We start from the raw sequence: 14,526 nt of genomic DNA, 5'->3' as shown, positions 1-14,526 counted from the left end.
TGCGTGACAGCGTATCTGGAACGACGTTCTGTGCATCTTTGCGATGTTCAACTTCGAAGTTGTATCCCTGTAACGTAAGGCTCCATCTAGCAAGCCTACCAGATAAGTCTTTCTGATTCATGAGCCACTTGAGACTCGCGTGGTCTGTGATAATAGTAAATGGTAGCCCTTCCACGTATGGTCGAAATCTTTTGACACTTAAAACAGCTGCATAGCACTCAAGCTCAGTAATGCTATAATTTCGTTGAGCTTTGTTCAACTTAGCGGACATATATGCTATGGGTCGTTCGTTCTGTTGGTCGTCTAGTTGAAATAACACCCCACCCACTCCGTCCGTAGATGCGTCGCATTGAATAAAAAAGCGTCTGTCGAAGTCAGGGTGTGTCAGTACGGATGCCAAAATGAGGCTCTGCTTTAATCTATCAAATGACCTTTTGGCATCGTCTGTCATCGTGTATACCCTTGTCCATTAGTCGGCACATTCTCTGCGCGGCATTACAAAGTCCGAAAGGCATCACCGTAAATTGGTATAGGGGCCTGCCTGGAACAGTGAGGGCTGTCTTTTCTCTTGATTTTTTTTCTATTGGAATTTGCCAGAAGGCGTCTTTCAAGTCAATTGCAGATATATATCGTGTATTTTGGAGCCGGCTAAGGATTCCATACACTTGCGGTAATGGATACGCGTCTTTTATGGGACGTTCGTTTACTTTTCTGGCATCTAAACAAAGGCGGTTCTTTTTACCTTTTACTACAAGGGAAACTGGTGAGTTCCAGCTACTATTACTTTCTTGTATTACCCCCATACTCAACATTCTGTCTAGCTCTTCATAAATTAATTTCTGTATTGCAGGTGAAATGGGGTAATGGCGCTGTTTCACTGGAAGATTCTCATCAACGACTTCGATCGCATGCTCTTCCATGTCCGTCCTACCTAAACCAAGAACGGCGAAAGAGGGAAACTGCACTTTCACCCTATCTAATGCCGCATTCTGCTCTGGTGTTAGTGAATGTTGCACGGCGTCAAATGACAAATCCCCCTCGGCGGGTACGAGCTCTGGATCTGTGGCATGCGCTGGACGTGTGACTCCCCGCCTGCTGACCACCTCGAGACCGAAAACCTTCCAAAAGTCTATGCCTAGGTAAACCTCCTGTTGGAGTCCAGGAACTATTAGAAATTCAATATCCCTAGCCATTTCATCCCATACAACTGGGAGAGTTATAACCCCTGTCACTGGTGTTTCACCACCATTTGCTGTCCTGATATTCTGACTCGTAATTGGAATAATGTTATTTTCCTTCCCTTCTAGAACCTTTTGAGCATTTTTACTTAAGCAACTGGCTCCCGCGCCGGAATCTAACAAAGCTAGGGTCTCCTTGTCCCCTATCTTCGTTTGAGCAAAGAACCTATTGTCTCCCTTAAGTGTAACAACCGTTGAGACGATTTTACTGCAGATTCGCTTATATAACTTTCTTTTCTCCCTCATCTTCTGTATTTTCTTAAAATCCCTATTATCTCTTTTTTTCTAATGATTCGCAAAATATTCTCTTCCTAGCCGCTTCATACTCCAACTTTCTTTGATGTAAACTTTTAGCTACTTGTTTGATACCTAAATCTAGTTTGTTATGCTCAACTTCATTGTTTCTCTTTAATAATTTGTATTCTGGTGGGTTCCGGGAGCTCCTTCCCCTGGCAGGAGTCCCCGGCTATCTGCGCCAGTGTAAAGTTTCCCTTCTCAGCCCTTAAAAACGCAAAAGGACATGTCCCCCCCGCAGGCAAAGCAAACCATGTCGTGAAAGGACGATTTACAACGAGACTCCTTTTTCGCTTCATTCGGGTTTTTAACATAAAAATCCACAGGCATTCCACATGAAAAACATAACATTAAATGAAACGGGGACGGACAAAACGCGTTAATGGTGGACTTATTGCTCCTTGCGGTCGAACGGATCAGCGTATTTGGCTGTGGCATATTTGGCCTCACCCTGGTATTGGATTGTTGGCTGAAAGGCTCCTTGCCTTTTATCATGACGGCTTCGACAGCACTCATGCTGCTTGTTTCTTCCGGTAGCTCGTTGACTGCTTTCGAGCTATTTCTATTCTCCCTTATCACCCTCTCGGCGCGTCTACATTCTGGTTTTAAATCGGCTAGGGTATCCATCCTAGAAGCAAACGTCAAATTTGCAAGGTATGGTTTCAAATTTCCTTTTAAAATGCCTACTAATTCCTTTTCAGGAATTTTCTCCCTTAGACGGAACGTTAAGTTATGGACCTCCCCGTAAAATTCATCGAAGCTTTCTTGTGGGAGCTGTTTGCGTTCCATTATCTCGCGGATTATCTCGTAGACGGACTCCGCTGTCTTGAAGTGGGCCAGCAACTCGNGGGCTGTCTTTTCTCTTGATTTTTTTCTATTGGAATTTGCCAGAAGGCGTCTTTCAAGTCAATTGCAGANGTGATCTTCGAGTACTTGCCAGTACCACTTCAAGGCGGAGCCCGGCACGAGACAATGAAAGTCAGTGAAGAGTTGGTTGTGTGAAATCTCATGTTGTTAGCGCATTTTTTCTATACGGAATAGGAAGCTTTCAACTGTCATACCCTTACTTTGCCATCGAACTTTATGTGCCATTTTTCCAAATCAATTTTCTTTCTTTTGGGGAGCTCACGCCGGTTCTGTTCATCGAAGCCTTCGTTATTACGAGTAGTGTGGTCGTTATCGTGTTGGCTGGAAGCTTCGTTTCCGCGACCCCTATTTTCTGGTGTCGATGCGAGAGCAGAACGATGGCTCAAGGCTTGAGCAGACGTTTCCATGTCGGCCACTCGGTTGCGGAGACTCGAGACATTTGCTCTCATATTACGGACCTCATTCATGCACTGGGCCATCATATCGTTCTGTTGCGCCATCATCGCCATCATGCGGCTCAGTTGCTCGATATTGGCTACAGTGCAGGTCGCGCTTTCTCCTTGAGCTCTTGGAGCTCCAGCACCCGAGCCTCCTGGACGTTCGCTCAGGCCCGGATCGTCGCCGTTTCCAGCACCTTGTTGCCCAGGCTCCGACATTTCAAAAAGTTGTTCGATTTTCCTTGAAAAACTAAGGCCGTTATTCGAATCGCAGATCGATAGCTGACTTGTTATAGCTACGCTGGGTTGACGTGCTGCTTCTTCTCCTAACGTGCTAAAAATTCGAGCGGTGCACCTATTAAAAAAATCAGTTGGCACAAAATCAACTGGACGCGGAATCCCTGTGTCGATTTGATTGAATAGGGACCCGACGACCTAGTTCTCTAGCGCGCGTGTGACACTTCTAGTCACCGGCCTATCGGTGCTAAATAGCCCTAATCCACCAGCAACTCTCTCCTCGGGATTTCGCTCTTCCATTCACCCTCACCTTCACACCAAAAGGAAAATTTTCGTAAGCAAAATCAAAATTTATCACCGTAAAGAACAAGTACGTGCTGTTTGCCTTAAGTGAAGTTCTTCTCAACCTTCGAGTTAAAACCGTAGATTTATAACCAACATATATAAAAAAATCAGTTTATTCGACTATAGATGGTATAAAACGTGATTGATTCCCAAAAAAAATTCAAAAAAAAGCAAAACTAGTAATACGGATAGCTCTGTGGTTCAATATACTGAAAAAAATAAAGATAATGTTCTCAATGTAAATACATGGAAAAATTGTATGTGTATCTAGATATGACATTATTATTAATTCGATCAATTACCGGAAATTCCTTTTCCAAGATTTGGCAGAAGAAATTAAAAGATAGCTGAATAACTCAGTGAGAGGGGAGACCAGTATGTTTGCATGTATGTATATAAAAAAATATTTATTGGACCAAAAAGTAGTGGGTAGGCACTGTGGCCAATGGTAATCAACTATTACCACCCCTGCATGGTTGTAAGCCATGCAGAGTCCGCAGAAGACTCCGGAAGCAGTGTCCGGAGGATGCATCAGACTAGGCCGAGCATACTTTGAAGTGCCATCTTATTGAAACTTAAGAAAGTTCAATTACTTGGCAGTTGAGAAGTGCATGTGCAAAGGCGAAGCAGTTTCCTCCCCTCATATTTGTTATTACAGCACCTATTGAATTCGTCGGGGCGACGCAACGCTGCCATAACAACCCTAATCAGTACTGGAGTCAAAGTAGTGGGATAGATTTTACAGAAGAACAGCAAGAAGAATAGACACAGATAAATAGCAGATATAGACATCCAGGGTGGTAGATAGATAAAAGATCAGAAGACTTGTGGGAAGACGAAAAGATGACTGGGCTATCCGTTGGGCGCCATTGTTATGTAACTGGTTGTTGGGGTAAGGCGAGTCGGTGGGAAGGCATGGTGGCGAGCCCAGGCTAAGCTCGTTGGATGGGTGGGTCGTTTCCACCAGCCTTACCTTCAGCTACGTAAACAAAAATATAGGTCATGCCTAGGTGGAGGTAAAAATAAGAAAGGTAAGATAGATGTTAGGGTATGATGAAAGAAAAGGCCAGTCCTGTCAGGTGGAGTCATCCCTCCCCATCAACACGTCGTAGCCTTGGACTCTGCCATGACTCCTTCAAACCGCAGAGTCCCCTAATCCTGACTAATGTCCGTATGTTATTTTATCTGTCATGTCCTTGTCCACAGTCTAAAGTCAGCAACACCCATGTCCCCTCTATTGCACTAGTGCAACACCCACACCAAACCAATTATCTTAGCAACTCATTCTTATATCTTTTCAACTTCTCTACATTGGAATCTTTTATTCATTACAGAAATAACAATACTAACTGCAATAATTTGACCTATTACTATATACTAAAAGCTACAGCTTGACGATTCATTAAATTCAAATTCCTTGTTTTTAGACCTCAACTGAAAACTAATTCAAACTAGATGGCAAGTTTAACAATTTTTGATTCATATAAATCTTGCTTGTGAACTTTATATTTGTATTTCAACTTTGTAATTAGATCTATACTTATCTACCTAAGCCTTCATTCGAAAGAAACCTGGCCCAATAATCATGTACGCCGCTGTAGATATCTCAAAGCTACTACCTCTATGTACAAATATCACAAGAAACCAAGAATATAGGTCAATGCATATAATTATATGCATGTACGTTAGTACATGTATACGCTTATATTCTAGCACTCATGGGTCTCTCCAACGATGAAGGCGCCTGCATGCGGGAGACAGGTTGCTGAAAACAAAAAATTATGTACGTACAAGCTTTCCGGCGAGTACGGGAGAGTATGTGTTTATCATAGAGGGAGCATATTTGGGTCTACAATGACAAATGTCGAAGTGTCAAACTCATTGGGACCACGCGCTTTGATACGACACCTTTTGGAGGACAAATTCTTTAGATCTAAATTTAAATGGATTCTCGATTAAAATAAAAAAACTATAATTAAATTCAATGGAATAGCTTCGCGGATACGCATCTTAACCAACAAAATATCGAAAACTCAACAATATATGGGGTTAAGAAAAAAATCGTAATAACTGCTACTAAACTAACCAAAAAACGGTATGGAGGAAAATGAAAACTTAGATATAGGAATTCATGTAAAGAAAGAAATACATAATTGAAGAAAAGTTCTCGCAATAAATTTAACATAAACGGATCATGTGCGAAGAAACAAACGGTGATAATTATAAAAAAGAGCAAAAAAAATAAACTAATTGAAGAATGACAGGAGAAAGTGTAATTTAAAATAGCAGGCAAAAAAAATATAGTGTAATGGGAGTAAGAAAAATTACACAATCCACTTTCAGAGCGCCTGGATCGGAGCGCTTGGAAGCTCTCGCTGCGCTTCCCGCGTTGATTCCTGTGCTTGGAAGGTTTATTAATTATGTATGTATGTATGATCTCCCTTCTCTATTTTATTATGTTTTTAATTTGATTTATTTAATTTAAATTTATTTTCTTCAATTTTACGTTATTTTAATTTAGTTCCATTTTAATTTAGTTTTCAATTTCACTTGATACTTCACCATTAAACGGACTTTTATATCACGAATTTTTTTTTCAAGTAATAGCAGCACAATTAGCAAATTAACTGTCTTACCTTCTTAACAGGACTCCTTATGGCTTAGACAGCTAATAAAGGGTCCTCCACTGCTTATTTTAGCCTACTTTTGGCGAGATTTTAAATAGTGACTAGCACGCACTTCTTTTCCCTTCAGGGGCAAACCAACATTTGATTTTAGCGGTAGGTTGGCTGGCGATCGTGCCCCCGACCATTGGCTTCACAAAATTCTCCTTTACTTTCACTCAACTATAACTTTCATACTCGTACTCTCCCAGGTATACATTTTACATTACCCATACACGTATATCTTTCGCATTACACACACATGTATAACTTTTACCTTACACACACGTGCACTCATGTCACAATCACAAAACTCATACGTCCTTTCACCCATGCAGCATGTTGAGGTACATGTTCGGGTTATGACTGGGATCCATGCATGTTTAGATGAGACTGGTAATTATTTAGGGTAAGTTTTCAAACTAAAAGCTGCATCACACATCATTACATTCGTTGAGGTTATATTTCGCTTTTAAATTATTGAACATATCGATATATGTTGGCTCCTTTGCAAATTCGCAAGGATGAGCACACATTTTGACTAGGTCATTGATAATTTTTTCAATTTCTGTTACTCTTTGAGTGTTGACTAGACACATACCGCGTATGTTGGAATCCGGGTTATCATTCTTTTATTTATGTATTACCCTTTCTTTTTGTACAGGATTTACCATCTTTTTATTGCCTTCCTTAACCATTTTGTTATACCTCGACTTTGTTAAAAGTCTATTGACTTCGCTTTGTGTATCTCTGACTGTATCTATATTATTCTCCTTGCTGATGCTAGGGAATTCCTCATCATAATTCTCCAGTAGACCAAAACGGTTTTCATAACCATCTCTTTGTATTCAAAAAAAAGATAAATTTTCAATAGTCATAATTTTCTGTACAAATCGGAGTATTTTAGTGATATTTTTCTTATTATACCATATTTTTCAGTCAAAGATTTTTGAATCTAAGCCAATAAATTTCTGGCTTTGAAATCATTTTTTGTAACAAAATTATTTGCATCAGTTGCAGTATCAAAAGTCAATTTAGCCCGCCCGTTGCCAAGCGCCCTGAGGTCAGCTAGCCCAACGAGAGAGAGATCATCTATCAGTTCCATGAAAAATAAGTTTGAAAAAATTCTTTTCCTTATGCCCCTTTCATCAGGCAACACTTCCAAAAATACAATGTACTTTACCTGGTCGTTCGTCTCATACAGTAACGGCGCATCCATCGAAGCCTTAAGGTTTACAAATTCTTTTATACAAGGACGTTTTCCACTTCCAACATTGTTTTTTCCTTTAGATTTTTTTTTAACTCACGAAACCTAACCTCCATCGGGAGGAAGGCAGTCAGGGAAAACAAGGACCAACTAGTTCAACGAAATATGACTGGTTAACGAAAAAATTTATATATTAAACTTATAAACGTGTATTGCGAAAATAGAGGTAGAAAATTTTGCTTTGTTTAAATTTAATAAATTTGTCAAATATTTTTCAGTCCGGAAAGTCGAAACGAAACGTGTATCTCAATTCGGCGCCAAAAACGAAGTGGGGTCGCTTCAATTATTGGCAATTGATCTAGCTGCAGGGTTATCGATTTTGCAAATGATGTGAAGACGTTATCCTTATCAGATGTCGTTGCAGAAGAAACGATAGCTTCGATGGCTTGGAAAAATTTTGCGTCACTATTTGAGCTTCGATTGCGACGTCGATGAACCAACGACGATGATGACGATGATAGAGATGGCATAGGTCAGAGATGGGCAAAGTGGCTCCCAGGAGCCTTTTGCACTTAGGAGCCGGCTTGGCACATTTAGGTGCTCGATGAGGGGTAAAATCAAGAGCCAACATGAAGGGGGAAGAAGGGCGTATTAAAGCCTCTTGACCCCGATTCTCATCACTAATATAAATTATGCTTTACCCTGAGAACTGATTTACCTCTTGCGAAGCTCTTGTTGGCTCTTTAACTGTTTTAAGAGCTAAAAATTTGCCCATCCCTGTCATAGGTGATTGTATTGGTAATATGTCTTCCGTCAGTGTTAAATTCAAGTGGTCATCCACGGTTTCCAGGGCTTCCACAGCAATTTCCACATTTTTCTATTATGAATATTTATACAAAATAAGAACATTTGAAGAATAAATTATTTTAGTTATAAAACACAAAGTTATTCAAAGCATTGAAACGAGCAGTTAAAGTATCCCATGTGTTTCACCATGGGGCCTGCCTGTTAATATTTCAATTTGATTACATGCACATTTTAATATATATTTTTATCATGGCACATGCTGTGTATTTTATGAAGCACTGACACTTTCTAACTTACATTGCTCATATTGCTTGAAGTTTTCTTAAAAAAACGACGGAGTCAAGAAAAGACATCTCATCAAAATAGAATAAATGTGGTTCATAGAGCATATCTGCTGACGAACCCGATTTTTTTAAACTATCCATTTTCTTCTTTTCGGTAACGTATGCTGTCCGTAAATTTTTAATTTTCTTTTTCACTTCATCAATACCTCTCATACATTCTTGTAAAATTTGTAGCCACGTATTTTGACTATGGTCAACATGTTTACACTTTGGAAATTTCAAAGGCATTCGTATTGCCTATATACATTTATCAGTTTCAACACCTCAGCCATACGCAAATCCATTTTATGTATATTCTACAATATGAAAATTAAAATTATTGCTGAATTGCATGAATTCGAAACTATAAATACTTACTCATTTATGCAGTTCGTTCTTTTTGATGCTGTGGTTTTGTTTAGGAAATCTGCGGTCATACAATGTTCACAGTTTATGCTTAAATCACAGTTTCACGAATATTAGGTGCAATCCCATATTCCTCGGACTAAAACTAGTAAAACTGTCAAAAAATAAAAATTCGCTCAGAGCGAGAGAGTAACATTGAAAAGTAATTTCTAGTAAAAAATGGTAGCTTCTGTCATCTTCAACATAACCTCCAAATTCTTGTTGTAAATTGTTGCTTATTTTATGCGTAAACACACTCAGCTCACACATATAAATAACCAAAAACACTTTCAAATTGATTAGAATCCACTTAGACAAGTAATTAAATACTTTTCAACATGCATTAGCAGAGTGCACTTTTCTTTTGTTTACAATTTGGTTGCCAAACACGCAACAGCTGATCGTTTGACACATTTTCCAGAACTTGCCAGCAAAAAATCCTCGGACTAAAACTGGTAACTTCTGACAGAGAGAGGACCTTTTTTACTCTCTTGTTTTTCTCAATAGTCAGAGAACCGAGTACGGGATCGATTTCCAGTAAAATCTGACTGATTCTGACTATTTCTGTCTAGTCCGGACTCGTACGGGATCGCAACTATAAAATTGCGAAGACCAAAAAAGGCGCCAACCAACTTTTTAGCTTCATTTCAGTGATGTTGCCACGAGGAGATTTTTGGTAAAACGAAAATTCGGCTGTCCAACGACCAAACTGAGAGTTTATTGCCGGTAATATATGGCAAGATATAATCTCTGATATATATTGCTCTCGAAGAGCAATGGGCGGTCTCCATTGGCAAATTATATTCTGACATATGTATCAAGAGATAAACTTTATCTTGTGGAGACTGCCAGTTAATGAATAAAATATGCTTCGTCTATATGGACGATATAATCGTTTTTTCTACAACTCTTCAAGAACATCTGGAAAATCTGATATCTGTTTTTTCTAAGCTTAAAGAAGCAAACCTAAAACTACAAATGAGCAAATACGAGTTCCTCTGTAAAGAAACATCGTTTCTACGCCCCATCGTCACAGTCGATGGCGTATAACCAAATCCGGCAAATGCTATCTAACATTTTTTGGTTCCCTAAACGCCCAAACAACTAAAATCGTTCCTCGGCCTACCGAAAATTTGAAAAACCTTTGACAGAGTGTCTGCGAAAAGATCAAACTCTACGACTGGACTTCCGTTTTCTTCATTGTTTTGAAACATGTAAAAATATCCTTTGTAACGAGCCTATCCTTCAATATCCGAACTTCGAAAAACCATTCGTCCTGACAACAGATGCTAATAACGTGGCTCTAGGGGCCGTCCTGTCGCAAGGTCCAATTGGTTAATATAAACCAATCTGTTTTGCTAGCAGGACCCTAGGTAAGTCGGAACGAAACTATAGTGCCATAGAAAAAGAACTGCTGGCGATAGTATAGGCTACCAAATATTTCAGACCGTATATGTTCGGCAGAAAATTTAAAACAGTTACCGACCGCTCACTTGGATTTTTTTGCTTAAAGAACCTAATTCAAAACTTCTTCGCTGGCGACTTAAACTCGAGAGTTTGATTAAGAAATCGTATATGAGAAGGGTAAGGGAAATAGTTACACAGACGCCTTGTCTACGGTAGAGATAAATCTCACAGAAGCAGTCCAAAATAATGTCGATGATTTGAATTTAAAATCAGAACGACGTCATACCTATATCGCAGGGACCGCTTAATGATTTGGGGAATATTTCCTTAAATTCGGTCTAAATTTGAAAAAAATATAAATGAGGGCGTGTAGAGGAATTTTTTCCGATTCTAAAAGTGAAACCCCCAGAACGCGGAGGCTTCTATTTAAAAAGTTATTAACTTTTAAAGTTGTACAATTCACCACACAAATTTCAATGATTACATGGAAGTGTTGAAAATGAACACAGATGTTGGTTCTGCCAGAAGATGAGAATAGTTAAAAAAGTTGCGGGTTTTTTATTGAAAAGTTTTACTTTATATTGAAATACTGTTTTACATAAAAAATAGTCGCAGGCGAAGTACTGATTTTAATAAAAATGTTCATTATTTATCGAATTATCGATTTTTATAAAAAAGCTCCTCAGGCAAAAATTTGTAATAAAGAACTGCGCGATTTTTTATAAAAAATTGCATTATTTATCGAAGTTATGCGCCGCTAAATTAAGCAGGCGAAAGTTTTTTCTTAAAGCCCCGCCGGCGAAAATATTGAATAAAAAATCGCGCAATTTTTACAAAAAATTTTCATTATTCATCGAAGTATTGTTTTTTTTTAAAACGCCGCAAGCAAAATTGTTTAATTAAAAATCTTTTATTAAAAATTTTTATTATTTATTGCAGTATTGATTTTTATAAAAAAATGATTTTTATAACATCACGCAATGTTTTATTAAAAATTTTCATTATTTATCGAAGTATTGATTCAAACAGAAAAATGATTTATATAAAATCACGCGTTTTTTTTATTAAAAGTTCTCATTATTTATCGAAGTATTGACGTTTCTTAAAGCGCCGCAGCGCAGTCATTTATTCCCTGTTATCGAGATCATTATGAAAAAGAAGTAGATTGTTGAATATCCCTTCATTTTAGTATACCTATTTAATTTTCGAACATTTGGTAGCATCGTTTTATTCACCATTACAGCCATTTTGATTTGTTTGCTTCTTTACTTTGTTGAAGAAAAGTAGTGAAATTATTAAACGCGTTTTATATTCATAAAAACATAAAATAAAATACATTTAATGTGTACAAAATACTCGTGAACATTGCAAAGATCGTATATATAAGTGTTAAGTGCTCTTTTTATGTGAAAATTTGCTAGTGAAACCTCAGTATATCCAGTAAACAAACTTAGCTTTTTTTCACCAAATTTGGTCCCCATAAAGGACTAGTGTTGCAAGCAACGCTTTTTCGGCAATAAGGGTGTTGTGCAGCAATTCAAGGTGGTGAAAATTATTTTAGTACTAGAGAAACGGATAGAAAAATATTTCAGTGCGCTTGAACATCTCAGGTTTAACCAAAATATAAATGTATTTAGAATATTTACTTTATTAATACATACCCATTTTTTATTTTACTGTGTCGAAGTCGTTGCTCAAATATTTGTAATTTAGTATTTAAGTTAATTGTGAAATATATTGAATGCGATTTATTCACATGGAATTGGAAACAGGGCTGATGATATACTTTAAATAAGTTGTGCATCTGCGAAGACATCTTTTCAGCATATGAATATACTTCTTAACTTTTGCCGAAAATTTACATACAGGCTCGAAATTATGCCAGTAACTTTCAAATATCGTCTCTTGAATGGAAAATTTCCGTAGGCGTCATTTTGACAGTTTTTAGTTAAAGATGCAGTTATATATTTTAAAATATGATATTTCGATTTTTTGTTAACAGTTTTTTGGATACCTGCTTTAGTTTCCGACATATTCAGCCTTATCATGAGTTTCATTTTCTCGAAGCGAGTCACCTTTTCACTTTTCGTTTCCGTGTATTCACTACGGGTGGGTGAAAAAAATTCTGGCGAAACTCACGATTAGGCTGATTAGTAAAATGCATCGTTAATGAAAAAAAAGTTAAGCTTGTATATTTATCTCCCTTAGTACGTTTATACGTAACCTATTTGCAAATAAAAATAATTTCCAAATACATAACTCACTCTTTATTCGATGGTGAAAAATTCTTTTTTAATATTACCTTATTATAAAAAGGCAATAATATGACCATCGAAAAAGAAAATAAAGTTAAATATGGCAACGTCTTGATTATAAAAAGGCAATAACATGACCATCGAAAAAGAAAATAAACCTAATAATGGCGGCGTCTTGCGCTTATTTGCAAATAGTACCACTAATCAATACTTATTTGCGTGAATTAGTTATTTGCAAATAAAAAATTAACTCAGCGTTTATACGGTAAAGTTTACCATTTTGCAAATTGTTATTTGCAAATAATACGTGCGTATAAACGTAGTATCTAACGCATTAATTCTATATACGTCAAGACCAACGCCAAACGCCGTTATGTCTGTATTTAATAACGGCTCTATGACAAAATATTCAAGAAATGTTTTCGTAGATTTTTATTTACTTCATTTCATACATTAATATTGATCTGATTTTTTAATAAGTACCAGGAATAAATATTTAACAAAAAACTATTTCACTTAAATTGAACCAACTTTTAGTTGCTCGGAGCTAATTTTGAACGCTTCATAAAATATTTTCGTAGACGGTAAATGCAACCCAGGTTGCATCATTAATGAGCTGAAAAACCAAAACAAATAATTAAATTTGTAGATTGGAGCCTTTTGAAATGGCCTTTAGAAACGGCAATGGAATTTCGACACTATTCAAGGAATTGCGAATATAAGCTGCCTTCCGTTTGGCATATTTGCGGTTTAAACCTTCAGAAAGTTACAAAAAAAAACACATTTTCTATTTTTGTTTATTATATATTTTTGAAATAAAAATACTCCACCTTGTACACCAAATAATTTCTTTAAACCATCTTGCGCAGCAGTTTGTTGATCTTATTTTCACGGTTACCGAAATCACCAACCTCAAAGTAGTGATTAGCCCTCTTGCGCCAGCCGCCGGTTGGTGCTGAGCTTGATTGGCCAGAGGAAGTTGGAGGCTTTCTTGAATTGGGATCCAACAGTGAATATTTCGTGCACCGAATAATCAACGCACTGAATATCGTGCGCTTTGCCCAATTTGCGTTCGATCACAGAGTTGTCAGAGATTGAGACACGTTGATGGTTGTGCTTGACAATTCCACGTTTGTAGATCAATTCCCGAACTGATTTAAGATTTGGATAATCCCATGTGATATAAATGGTTAAATTTGATGAACAAACCGTGGTTAATGTGGCCAAAACGGAACAACAGTAAAACATTACGCACTTTTGGTGACACTTTGTTGATACCGCGGATACATATCACAAAAACCAATTGGTCTTCTGCAGACATGTAGAATGGGCCGCGATTGTTTGCCAGACGGCGCAACTTATTCTCACGGCGTCCATCACGGAGATATTTTGCTTGATATTTCTCAGCATGCACCAAGTTTTCACGTTTGCGGAGTGCAATCACAGCAGAGCACTTTAGTTTACGCTTGATCAGGGTAGCAACTTTGCTAACCTGCTTCTTGCTGAACTTCAGCTACGACTCGGGGACAGCAGGCAGCTTCCTGGAAGGTTGTTTGCCCTTTGCTTCGGGCTTCTTACCGGCCGTGGTGGCAGTCGTCTTAACTTGTAACTTAGCACGTTGAGAAGATGAAACAAATTTCGCCAAATGTTTGGAGCACATCTTAAATAACGCCACGCGATTTATAACATTTCTATTAAGCACAATTTCATTTAATTAAATACTTTTTTAATACATAGATATGCTGCAACCAGGTACTTACTTTCCCGAATTCCATATTGCTTATCGGCATAATTTTCCAAATGTGCCTGGGCCGCTACTTCATACTAATAACTTCATTTTCAAACTGCGCCTTCTTTGTTGCCTCAACATATCCACTTTGTTTTGTTGTCAAATTTCTGAGAAATGTGAATTCACCACGATGCAATACAGAAAGAACAAGGANTACTTACTTTCCCGAATTCCATATTGCTTATCGGCATAATTTTCCAAATGTGCCTGGGCCGCTACTTCATACTAATAACTTCATTTTCAAACTGCGCC

At 37.8% G+C, this 14,526-nt stretch overlaps 1 pseudogene; it reads right to left on the bottom strand.

Moving 5' to 3' along the window:
• Positions 1-13,315: 13,315 nt before the first annotated feature.
• LOC108377490 (60S ribosomal protein L7-like) lies at positions 13,316-14,421 on the bottom strand (annotated as a pseudogene).
• Positions 14,422-14,526: the final 105 nt, after the last annotated feature.

This window comes from Rhagoletis zephyria, unplaced genomic scaffold (genome assembly GCF_001687245.7).
Source record: "Rhagoletis zephyria isolate East Lansing unplaced genomic scaffold, Rhagoletis_zephyria_1.1 Rzeph_scaffold_12188, whole genome shotgun sequence".
NCBI classification, from domain to species: Eukaryota; Metazoa; Arthropoda; class Insecta; order Diptera; family Tephritidae; genus Rhagoletis; species Rhagoletis zephyria.
The sequence above is the reverse complement of the archived record's forward strand: the minus strand, read 5'-3'. Positions and strand labels throughout refer to the sequence as shown.